The sequence below is a fragment of the Oncorhynchus keta genome, unplaced genomic scaffold (genome assembly GCF_023373465.1).
Source record: "Oncorhynchus keta strain PuntledgeMale-10-30-2019 unplaced genomic scaffold, Oket_V2 Un_contig_6053_pilon_pilon, whole genome shotgun sequence".
Lineage (NCBI taxonomy): Eukaryota > Metazoa > Chordata > Actinopteri > Salmoniformes > Salmonidae > Oncorhynchus > Oncorhynchus keta.
This window is the reverse complement of record NW_026288647.1, coordinates 17,501-22,118: the sequence shown is the minus strand read 5'-3', so window position 1 is coordinate 22,118 and position 4,618 is coordinate 17,501.

Genomic DNA, 4,618 nt, shown 5'->3' with positions numbered 1-4,618 from the left:
TGTCTATATAATGGACTGTCTATATAATTGATTGTCTATATAATGGTGTGTCTATATAATGGTGTGTCTATATAATGGAGTGTCTATATAACGGAGTGTCTATATAACGGAGTGTCTATATGACGGAGTGTCTATATGACGGAGTGTCTATATAATTGATTGTCTATATAATGGAGTGTCTATATAATGGAGTGTCTATATAATGGAGTGTCTATATAATGGAGTGTCTATATAGCGGAGTGTCTATATAATTGATTGTCTATATAATGGAGTGTCTATATAATGGAGTGTCTATATAATGGAGTGTCTATATAATGGAGTGTCTATATAATTGATTGTCTATATAATGGAGTGTCTATGTAATGGAGTGTCTATATAATGGAGTGTCTATATAATATATATATATAATTGATTGTCTATATAATGGAGTGTCTATATAATGGAGTGTCTATATAATGGAGTGTCTATATAATGGAGTGTCTATGTAATGGAGTGTCTATATAATGGAGTGTCTATATAATGGAGTGTCTATATAATGGAGTGTCTATATAATGGAGTGTCTATATAATGGAGTGTCTATAATGGAGTGTCTATAATGGAGTGTCTATATGATGGAGTGTCTATATAATGGAGTGTCTATATAATGGAGTATCTGTAATGGAGTGTCTATATAATGGAGTGTCTATATAATGGAGTGTCTATAGTGGAGTGTCTATATAATGGAGTATCTATAATGGAGTGTCTATATGATGGAGTGTCTATATAATGGAGTATCTGTCATGGAGTGTCTATAATGGAGTGTCTATATAATGGAGTATCTGTAATGGAGTGTCTATATGATGGAGTGTCTATATAATGGAGTGTCTATATAATGGAGTGTCTATATAATTGATTGTCTATATAATGGAGTGTCTGTAATGGAGTGTCTATATAATGGAGTGTCTATATAATGGAGTGTCTGTAAGGGAGTGTCTATATAATGGAGTATCTGAAATGGAGTGTCTATATGATGGAGTGTCTATGTAATGGAGTGTCTATATAATGGAGTGTCTATATAATGGAGTGTCTATATAATGGAGTATCTGTCATGGAGTGTCTATAATGGAGTGTCTATATAATGGAGTATCTATAATGGAGTGTCTATATGATGGAGTGTCTATATAATGGAGTGTCTATATAATGGAGTATCTGTCATGGAGTGTCTATAATGGAGTGTCTATATAATGGAGTATCTGTAATGGAGTGTCTATATGATGGAGTGTCTATATAATTGATTGTCTATATAATGGAGTGTCTATATAATGGAGTGTCTATATAATGGAGTGTCTGTAATGGAGTGTCTATATAATGGAGTGTCTATATAATGGAGTATCTGTAATGGAGTGTCTATATGATGGAGTGTCTATATAATGGAGTGTCTATATAATGGAGTGTCTATATAATTGATTGTCTATATAATGGAGTGTCTGTAATGGAGTGTCTATATAATGGAGTGTCTATATAATGGAGTGTCTGTAATGGAGTGTCTATATAATGGAGTGTCTATATAATGGAGTATCTGTAATGGAGTGTCTATATGATGGAGTGTCTATGTAATGGAGTGTCTATATAATGGAGTGTCTATATAATGGAGTGTCTATATAATGGAGTGTCTATATAATGGAGTATCTGTCATGGAGTGTCTATAATGGAGTATCTATAATGGAGTGTCTATATGATGGAGTGTCTATATAATGGAGTGTCTATATAATTGATTGTCTATATAATGGAGTGTCTGTAATGGAGTGTCTATATAATGGAGTGTCTATATAATTGATTGTCTATATAATGGAGTGTCTATATAATGTAGTGTCTGTAATGGAGTGTCTATATAATGGAGTGTCTATATAATGGAGTATCTGTAATGGAGTGTCTATATGATGGAGTGTCTATGTAATGGAGTGTCTATATAATGGAGTGTCTATATAATGGAGTGTCTATATAATGGAGTATCTGTCATGGAGTGTCTATAATGGAGTGTCTATATAATGGAGTATCTGTAATGGAGTGTCTATATGATGGAGTGTCTATATAATTGATTGTCTATATAATGGAGTGTCTATATAATGGAGTGTCTATAATGGAGTGTCTATATAATGGAGTATCTATAATGGAGTGTCTATATGATGGAGTGTCTATATAATGGAGTGTCTATATAATGGAGTATCTGTCATGGAGTGTCTATAATGGAGTGTCTATATAATGGAGTATCTGTAATGGAGTGTCTATATGATGGAGTGTCTATATAATTGATTGTCTATATAATGGAGTGTCTATATAATGGAGTGTCTATATAATGGAGTGTCTGTAATGGAGTGTCTATATAATGGAGTGTCTATATAATGGAGTATCTGTAATGGAGTGTCTATATGATGGAGTGTCTATATAATGGAGTGTCTATATAATTGATTGTCTATATAATGGAGTGTCTGTAATGGAGTGTCTATATAATGGAGTGTCTATATAATGGAGTGTCTGTAATGGAGTGTCTATATAATGGAGTGTCTATATAATGGAGTATCTGTAATGGAGTGTCTATATGATGGAGTGTCTATGTAATGGAGTGTCTATATAATGGAGTGTCTATATAATGGAGTGTCTATATAATGGAGTATCTGTCATGGAGTGTCTATAATGGAGTGTCTATATAATGGAGTATCTATAATGGAGTGTCTATATGATGGAGTGTCTATATAATGGAGTGTCTATATAATTGATTGTCTATATAATGGAGTGTCTGTAATGGAGTGTCTATATAATGGAGTGTCTATATAATTGATTGTCTATATAATGGAGTGTCTATATAATGGAGTGTCTGTAATGGAGTGTCTATATAATGGAGTGTCTATATAATGGAGTATCTGTAATGGAGTGTCTATATGATGGAGTGTCTATGTAATGGAGTGTCTATATAATGGAGTGTCTATATAATGGAGTATCTGTCATGGAGTGTCTATAATGGAGTGTCTATATAATGGAGTATCTATAATGGAGTGTCTATATGATGGAGTGTCTATATAATGGAGTATCTGTCATGGAGTGTCTATAATGGAGTGTCTAAATAATGGAGTATCTGTAATGGAGTGTCTATATGATGGAGTGTCTATATAATGGAGTGTCTATATGATGGAGTATCTATATAATGGAGTATCTGTCATGGAGTGTCTATAATGGAGTGTCTAAATAATGGAGTATCTGTAATGGAGTGTCTATATGATGGAGTGTCTATATAATGGAGTGTCTATATAATGGAGTATCTGTCATGGAGTGTCTATAATGGAGTGTCTATATAATGGAGTATCTGTAATGGAGTGTCTATATGATGGAGTGTCTATATAATTGATTGTCTATATAATGGAGTGTCTATATAATGGAGTGTCTATATAATGGAGTGTCTGTAATGGAGTGTCTATATAATGGAGTGTCTATATAATGGAGTATCTGTAATGGAGTGTCTATATGATGGAGTGTCTATATAATGGAGTGTCTATATAATGGAGTGTCTATATAATTGATTGTCTATATAATGGAGTGTCTGTAATGGAGTGTCTATATAATGGAGTGTCTGTAATGGAGTGTCTATATAATGGAGTGTCTATATAATGGAGTATCTGTAATGGAGTGTCTATATGATGGAGTGTCTATGTAATGGAGTGTCTATATAATGGAGTGTCTATATAATGGAGTGTCTATATAATGGAGTGTCTATATAATGGAGTATCTGTCATGGAGTGTCTATAATGGAGTGTCTATATAATGGAGTATCTATAATGGAGTGTCTATATGATGGAGTGTCTATATAATGGAGTGTCTATATAATTGATTGTCTATATAATGGAGTGTCTGTAATGGAGTGTCTATATAATGGAGTGTCTATATAATTGATTGTCTATATAATGGAGTGTCTATATAATGGAGTGTCTGTAATGGAGTGTCTATATAATGGAGTGTCTATATAATGGAGTATCTGTAATGGAGTGTCTATGTGATGGAGTGTCTATGTAATGGAGTGTCTATATAATGGAGTGTCTATATAATGGAGTGTCTATATAATGGAGTATCTGTCATGGAGTGTCTATAATGGAGTGTCTATATAATGGAGTATCTGTAATGGAGTGTCTATATGATGGAGTGTCTATATAATTGATTGTCTATATAATGGAGTGTCTATATAATGGAGTGTCTACAATGGAGTGTCTATATAATGGAGTGTCTATATGATGGAGTGTCTATATAATGGAGTGTCTATATAATGGGGTATCTGTCATGGAGTGTCTATAATGGAGTGTCTATATAATGGAGTATCTGTAATGGAGTGTCTATATGATGGAGTGTCTATATAATTGATTGTCTATATAATGGAGTGTCTATATAATGGAGTGTCTGTAATGGAGTGTCTATATAATGGAGTGTCTATATAATGGAGTATCTGTAATGGAGTGTCTATATGATGGAGTGTCTATATAATGGAGTGTCTATATAATGGAGTGTCTATATAATTGATTGTCTATATAATGGAGTGTCTGTAATGGAGTGTCTATATAATGGAGTGTCTATATAATGGAGTGTCTGTAATGGA